Source organism: Dipodomys ordii, unplaced genomic scaffold (genome assembly GCF_000151885.1).
Source record: "Dipodomys ordii isolate 6190 unplaced genomic scaffold, Dord_2.0 Scaffold36, whole genome shotgun sequence".
Lineage (NCBI taxonomy): Eukaryota > Metazoa > Chordata > Mammalia > Rodentia > Heteromyidae > Dipodomys > Dipodomys ordii.
This window is the reverse complement of record NW_012267252.1, coordinates 4,071,864-4,080,567: the sequence shown is the minus strand read 5'-3', so window position 1 is coordinate 4,080,567 and position 8,704 is coordinate 4,071,864.

Here is an 8,704-nt window from a genome sequence, read left to right as displayed (position 1 = left end):
TGGTGCTGAGGAATCGAACCCAGGGCCTCATACATGCAAGGCAAGCGCTCTACCACTGAGCCACCTTCCCAGCCCCAAGAAGGGCAATCTTTATGTCAGGAAAATCCTTGAAACATTTGAACATTACCAGGTCAGATACAGATTAATTCCCCATCACCATTAGTGTAGACATTGTTGGGAAAGAAAGCAGAACAACAAACACAACTTGAGTGACAAAAGACAAAGCTTTGTCATAGGCCTGGGTAAAGATTCTCCCAGGAGATGATCTACCTTGGTACAAGGGAGTGAAAGGCAATAGCTCTAGAGGTATCTCCTTGTCTAGGAGTTCCTGTTACATGTAAAGATTTGTATGATATCCTGGTCCAGCCAAGTGGATTAATTAATCAAATTGAATTAAGTGCTTTTCATGGAACAACACTGTAAGTCTTTTTTTTTTTTTGTCGATTGTGGAGCTTGAACTTAGGACCTGGGTGCTGTCATTGAGCCTTTTCTGCTCAAAGCTATTGCTTACCACTTGAACCACAGCCTCACTTTGGTTTTCTGCTGGTTAATTGGAGATGAGAGTCTCATGGACTTTCTTGCCCGGCTAGCTCTGAACTGTGATCCTTAGATCTTAGCCTCCTTAGTATCTATGCTAAGAGTCTAGGGCTCATTTGGATACTTCTATGACTTGTGTTATTGTTAATCCTTGAGATTCTTGAAGACATATTTGAATCACAGGGCCAGTTTACTTATATCCAAAATATCCAGCTTTAAGAAAGACCATGGTTGGGCACTGTGGCTCATTCGTATAATCCTAGATGTTTGGGATGGTAAGATCACAACCACTGTTCAAAGCCAACTCAGGCAAAAATGTTTAGGAGACTCATTCTTCTTGAGGCTTTCCTTCATTATTCTATTTAATATTGTCAACTCCAAGAGCTGGGGGATTACCTCAGTTGTAAAACATTTGCCTAGTGTGCTTGAGTCTCTGGGTTCAATCCCCACTATTGCAAAAGAAAAGAAAAAAAAAGTAACTTTCTCCCTCCCATCTTCTGCTTTGTCTTTATAGCACTTTTAAAGTACACTTTAGGTTATAGCTATTTATGTGTTTACAATTTGCTTCCTCCCAGTAGACTATACTCTCTAATAAAGCAGACTTTTTTTTATTTGGTTTGTGTTATAGCAATAGTGACTTGAATATTACTTGGGGATTATAGGCATCTAATAAATATTTGTTGAATGAGGGAGTAAAATAAGTCAACGGAAGCAGCAAGAAATATCATCTGAGAGGGCTAGAAGGATGACAGGAGGAAAGGAAGGCTCACCTCATTTTATAAAAATGGTTTTAAGTGCCATAATTATGGGATCGCTCCCAAATCTTTATGTATCTTCACCTCTATCTTGAGATCTAGAATTATATTTCTACACAAACACTAAATTTCCCTACAGGGAATGGTTCAGCTTATAAAAAGTGTACATCTAGCACCCTAGCTCCTAACTACACTGATTTTTGATGATGGAACCATTACTTTCCCAAGTTTCTTCTGATAAGCTCTCATTCTCCAATCAGTTACAAAGACTGTGGGGAGGATGCCAGTATTATATATATATATTTTTTGGGGGTCCAGTCATGGGGCCTGAACTCTGGGCCTGGGCACTGTCCCTCAGCTCTTCAGCTCAAGGCTAGCGCTCTACCACTTGAGTCACAGCACCACTTTTGTTTTTTTTTTATTTTTTAATGTGGTGCTGAGGAATCGAACCCAGGGCCTCGAGCATGCAAGGCAAGTGCTCTACCACTCACCTTCCCAGCCCCAGTATTATATTTTTTTACACATTGGTTCATCTTTTCTGTTCACCATTACATCCTTACTTCTGACCTCTGATCTAAGCCACTGTAGAAGTACCACTGACTGATTTATATCTTAGAATCTTTACCTAATTCCAACCCTGCCAAGAGTCTGCAGCTAGATCAGTCTTCTAAAATAGCCTGACTCTGGTGTTTACTCTACTCCCTCCACAATCTATCCTGCATGTCTTTCCAGTTTCATCCATCCTGAAAGATATCTGTTTGTCCATAGACTACATACTATAGTCAAGATGAGCCAGTTACTATTCCTGTGTATTCATGAATGCATGCTGCTATGCCTTTGTACATGCTGTTCTCTAAAGCCTACCTATTCTTAGCATTTACAATCAATGGTGCTTGGACATCTGAATATCCACATGCAAAAAAAATTAAGGTGGATCCTTACCTCCCACTTTATATGAAAATTAGCTAAAAATGAATCATTGATCTAAATGTAAGAGCTGAAACTATAGAACTCTTAGAACAATGCATACAGTTTTGTTTTTCGTTTTTCTTTTTCTTTTTTTTCTTGGTCCGGTCATGGGGCCTGAACTCTGGGCCTGGGCACTGTCCCTCAGCTCTTCAGCTCAAGGCTAGCGCTCTACCACTTGAGCCACAGCGCCACTTCCAGCTTTTTTTTTTGCTTATGTGGTGCTGAGGAATTGAACCCAGGGCCTCATGCATGCAAGGCAAGCGTTCTACCACTGAGCCACCTTCCCAGCTGCATAGGATTAAGCAATGGTTTTCAGAAGTACCAAAAGCATAAGCAACCAAACAAACAAAACCACATAAAACAAAAAAGAAAAAATGAGATTCTTTAAAATTAGAAACGTTTGTGCTTAAAAAAATACCATTAAGGGGAGTGGCGCTGTGGCTCAAGTGGTAGAGCACTAGCCTTGAGCTGAAGAGCTGAGGGACAGCGCCCAGGCCCAGAGTTTAGGTCCCATGACCAGAACCCCCCACCCCAAAAAAATACCATTAAGAAAGTGAAAAGAGGGGCTGGGAAGTTGGCTCAATGGTAGAGCGCTTGCCTTGCATGCCTGAGGCCCTGGGTTCGATTCCTCAGCACCACATTAAAAAATAAAAAAAAAACAAAAGTGGTGCTGTGACTCAAGTGGTAGAGTGCTAGCCTTGAGCTGAAGAGCTGAGGGACAGTGCCCAGGCCCAGAGTTCAGGCCCCACGACTGGACCCCCAAAAAAAAGAAAAAACAAAGAAAGTGAAAAGACAGGCTGGTGTCAGTGACTCACACCTGTAATCCTAGATACCCAGTATGCTGAGATCTGAGGATCACAGTTTGAAGCCAGCCCAGGCAGGAAAGTCCATGAGACTCTTATCTCTAATTCACCACCAGAAAACTAGAAGTGGTGTTGTGGCTCAGAGTGGTAGAGGATTAGGCTTGAGCAAAAAAGCTCAGAGATAGCACCCAGGCCCCGATTTCAAGTCCCACAACTGGAAAAAAACAAAACAAAATAAAAAACAGTGAAAAGACAATACACAGAAATGAAGAAAATATTTTCAAAGCACATATTTGATAAGAAATAAATAACTAGAGTGGAGAACTACTAAAGCAGAATAAAATAAACAACCTAGTGTTAAATGTTCAAAGGAAGCCAAGCACTGGTGGCTCATGCCTGTAATACTAGCTACTAGGAGGCTGAGATCTGAGGATTACTGTTAAAAGCCAGCCCAGGCAGGAAAGTCCATCAGACTCTTATCCCACTTAGCTACAAAAAGCCAGAAGTGGAGCTATGGCTTAAGTGGTAGAGAGCACCAGCCTTGTATAAAAAAGCTCAGGCCCAGAGTTCAAGCCTCAGGATCAGCAAAAAAAATAAAAAAATGTTCAAAGGAATTGAGTAGGTATCTTCCTAAAGAAGACATATAGCTGGGCACTGGTGGCTCACGCCTGTAATCCTAGCTACTCAGGAGGCTGAGATCTGAGGATCGCGGTTCAAAGCCAGCCGGGCAGGAGAGACCGTAAGACTCCTATCTCCAATAAACCACCAGAAAACCGGAAGTGGCGCTGTAGCTCAAGTGGTAGAGTGCTCAAAAGTAGATCAGCTCAAGAGCTGAAGAGCTGAGGGACAGCGCCCAGGCCCAGAGTTCAAGCCCCACGACCGACCAAAAAACAAAAAAACAAGGAGACATATAAATGGCCAATAAGCAGGTCATTAGTTATCATGGAATCACAAGTGAAAATACAACAAGAATTCATACCTACTAACAGAGTTAAAATAAAAAACACAAGGGCTAATTAGAATGTGGCGAAATTAGAATTCCTCATACATTGTTGGCAAAGGTTGTAAAAAATGCAGACAGTTTTAAAAGTGGTCTGATAATTTCTCAAAAGGTTAAATATAGGGCTGGAGGTACAGTTCAAGTAGTAAGTAGTGCTTACTTAGCAAGTTTAAGCCCTCAGTTCCAACCCCAAGACCACACAAGGATAAAAGATTAAAGATAGAGCTACTGTATGACCCAGAAATTCTACTATTATACATACAAAATTATATACATTATATAGAAGTATTATTTATAATAGTACCAAAGCAAAATATCCCAAATGTCTATCAATTGATGAATGGATAAACAAAATGTGGTTTATTAATAATGGACAATTATTGGGCCATAAAAATGAAGTACTGATATATACAACCTTAGAGGAGCATCAATTTAAGTGTAAGATTCGGACCCAAAAGGCCATATGGTACGTGATCTCTCTATAGGAAATATCCAGAATAGAAATTTGGTAGAGACTGAAAGTAGATTAGCAGCTGTCAGAGCTAAGGGGAAGGCCAGGGAAATGACTACTAATGGGCAGAGGTTTCTTTGGGGGGATATAAAAATGTCTAAAATCAGTTGTGGGGAGGGTTAAACAAACATACACATTTCTTTAAAATATCGACTCATGCTCTTTAAAGGGATTAAATTTTATAGTAGGTGGGTTTGATCAAAAAAAGCCAGTATTTAATTTTTTCACTTATTCTTGAGTAAATATCTAATTCAAAAGTCACAATTGGCATCCCCTGAAGTCCCACAGTAAGTTACTTAGTTGTTGAGATCAGGGTCTTTAACAAAGTCACTCCAACTCACAATGCTATGCAGAATGCCAGTGCGCTTCATGGTAATTAGGAATGAGTGGTAAATAACATGGTAGGATTTTTTATATTGTCAAGTAAATATTTTAGCTTTTCTTTATCCTTTGGTTAGTATTATACACACACACACACACACACACACACACACACAATCCATGTCACACAGTAACAATCAACATAGGACTCATGTCCTTACAAGGGCTTTTTCACAATGACTTATGGTAACTATTATACTCTTTGTTGGGAGTCTAGTCTGTGCTAAGTCGAAGTTTCACATGTTTGAGGCTCATGGAACTCTCACAACAACCATCTCAGGTAGGAAAGATTCTATCTTGCATTTTCATGGATGAAAAAAGGAGCATGGAGTGGGAAGCCAGCATCACATGCTCACCGAGTGATCGGCCTAGGCCATCTGCTGGCTCTGCTCTCCTGCCCCCAGATTCCTCATGGCCCTAGCTCTCCTGCTGATCCAGGACTCGGGCTTAGTGAATACTTCTTGGAGTCTTAATGACGTTCACTCACACTTATAAGGAAGCCTAGATAGTTATCACATCATCTCTGCTATGTTTTTATTCTTTTGCTCTTCCAACCCATCCTTCTAGAAGTCTCCATGTCCACAGGAAAACTGTATCTACCTGGCAAGGGCTCTGCTTTATCTGGGGACATCACTTTCCCTGAGTGTATTTTCTAGGAACTGATATTACTCACATTGAACAAAGAAATGGGAGGGGGGAATGGATGAAAGGACAAGAATGGGAAATACAGAAAATCTCTAGTTTTTGTCCAATTTCTCTGTAAACCCAAAACTACTTTAAAAATGTCCATTCATTTCAGTGGGGGGGGGGGAAGAGTAGGGACAAATTTCCTTTAGCCCCAGACTTGTTTTCCTGGTAGGTATCAAGGCTGTCATTTGTGCACAAGGGCCTTCCAGAGTTTTGCTATCAACTTGTGTTAGCAATGTTAGCAATTCTCTCTTAGTAACCCTCCAAGTGCTTCATTGGACTGAGGGGCCACTAACAAAGTCAAGTGACCTGCTGGTTTCTGGGCCTCTTCAGGTCTCTTCCTTTAGAGCAAATGTGCTCTTGGGAAGATTCCACATTTGCTCATTTCAACTTCTGGTACCTGCAGTCCAATCAATTCTCTTGATATGCCCAGATGTGCTAAATCCAAGTGCTAGCCCAGCTCAGAGTCCCTGCAAAGGATGATCCTTTCAAAGAGTACCATGGTTTTGCAAGGAACAATTAGAAGATGAATCCTAGTACTTGTGAGATTAAGTCAGGAGGATTGAGAATTCAAGGCTGGCCTGGGCTACACAAAGAGTTTCTTTCAAAAAAACAAGATCTAAGTCAAGTATGTCTAGGCTTGCCTATAGCTACTCGGAGCAGGAGGTAAGAGGATTGCAGCCCAAGGCCAGCCTTGGCAAAAGTACAAGATCCTGTCTGAACAAACAAACAAGCAAACAAAACCTAAAAGCAAGATTGAAGTGGTAAAATACTCAAGCGAAAGACTGATTTCAATTTCCAGTACTGTCAAAAAAGGAGCAACAATAACAAAAAAAGTAGAAATGGAGTCTCTAGTGTTCTGTTGCTGCTGTTCCTGACTTTCCCACCCTTCCAGTCCTACACTGATTCTTTGGAGAAGCACCTGAGAATTTGCTAAATTTTTTTTTTGAGAATTTGCTAATTTTAAAGAAAGAATCACAGGTTCCTTATAACCTAGGGAGCTGGCAATCTCCATTGACTCCAAAGCAAACCCATGCACTCAGGCATGGCAGACAAATGGGATAATAACTCAACAAGACTCTGATGCTTTAGCCTTGCTGAAGTTCCCAGATTCCTGGGACGTGTCTCTGGTGACAGCCTATCCCCCAGATATGCCCCAGGACTTACTGTGAGTGAGCAATGCATGAGCAAGAGCCACTCTCCACAATTCCCGTAGGCTGTCAGGCGGCAGGCAGCCTGGACAGTGCCTGTCCAGGACATGACTAAACCTTTTCCCTGTTCTGCTCCTAGCCCTAGTGTCTCTTGCTGTAGGGAGCGTTGAAAGCTGTTCTCAGTCCAGAAAGAGCAGTGCACACTGGAGTTAATGAGAATCCCCTGGAGGACCATTATTTCCCATGAAGGTTCCCAGATCAAAACCCCAGAAAGTTTTCATCAGTGGCAGTGACAGGGAGGAGGGGAAGTGGATGACAAGAATCTGTGCTACACTTCCTTGAGATGCCAGCCTTGCTGGCCCATCCTCAGATTCCACTTGGAAAGCACAGGGCTGGAGGGAGGACCAAGGAGGAGAAGGGGGAGCCTACAGGCAATCAATACTTAAGGAATCATTTGAGAGACACAAAGGATTTCTCCAGTCTTTTGGAAAAGCTTCTCCACTGCCACAGTGACAACCTGGGGAATGTTCTCTCATTTGTGAAGGACCCAACTCCTGGCTTGGCAGCTCTCATATTTCTATCTGGACACTGCCCAGTGAGGAGCCGTCTCTATCCGCCTATACTCAGCATCCAAAGTTGGTTGAGATTGCTCTCCTTTGCAGGATAAAGTGGCTCCTTAGCCATCATGGCTGACATAAGGCCATCTTCCCCACACTAGAACAATCTTATATTAGGGGGTAGAAGAGGCAACCAAAGTTTGAGTCTATCCAGAGGTCATCTGCCCTCTGACCCCTGCATTTACTCTTCTACCTCTGGAGTCTATAATGCTGCAGCTATTTATTTACATCTCAGGACCATCTCTGTATGCTGTCACTAGTACTGAAGTGAGTGATGCCTTATTTCACAGTCTGGTCTATATTTTGTCCTATACACTTTGAATTCCACCTCCCTAAGTTAGTTTATCAGCAATAAGAACAATTAGATCTCTCCTCTCTTCTCCCGGCCCCTTCCCTCCTCTCCTCTTCTCTCCCTTTTTTTCTCCTCCCTTTTTATTTGCATGTTTTATTTTTTATTAACATTCATTACTCAGATCTATACACACACATACACTAATAGTTAAAATCCTTCTTTATTGCCCTGGAGGATTCAGAGATGATTATAATTTCCCGTTCTTTGTTTTAGCACACATTTTTTGAAATAAGTTTCTTTTTATATTTGGTGGTACTGAGGTTGGAACTCAAGGCCTATCCCTCTAAAGGCCGGTGCTCTGCCACTTGACCCACTCCCACAGCCCAATTTCCCATTCTTTGGCCATTGTATCTAATAGTGGATGGGGGCTTCAGCCACTGTCCAGTTACTTTCAGCTATTTCTCCTTATTTTGTGCTAGCTTCCCCCAAACTTACAAATTATAGGAGATAGTTTGTATCACATCATTTTGTGATAGCAGCCATGAGTGAATAGTGCCTTTCTGTAGCACAGCTAGGTACTGGGCCAGGCACGTCAATCACAAGCTCTATCATACTTATTCCTTTGCACAACCAGGACCTTATTATCAGCCATTCTGGAGACAGGAAATTGGAGCCAAGAGAAGGATTTTTCAAGATGGGTAAAACAGTAAAAAATAAAAAAACTGTATGAACAGGTAGCCTGTACTTCTCTAAAAAGAATACTCCTTATGTTAACTGTGGAAATTAAATGTATATTAAGATCCCATATTTTCTCAGTTTCAGTCTTTACCAAGTAATCATTGGTAAGAGCCAATGAGTAGCCCCAGGACCACTGTGTGACAGGTACTCTGCAAATCTACCAACCAATGTCAGGCTGATTCCTTCCCTAACAAATCTCAGGTTTTCCCCTGGAAGGGGAAACTCCATGTCATCTGTACTCCAGGATATTTTAGAGAGCCACA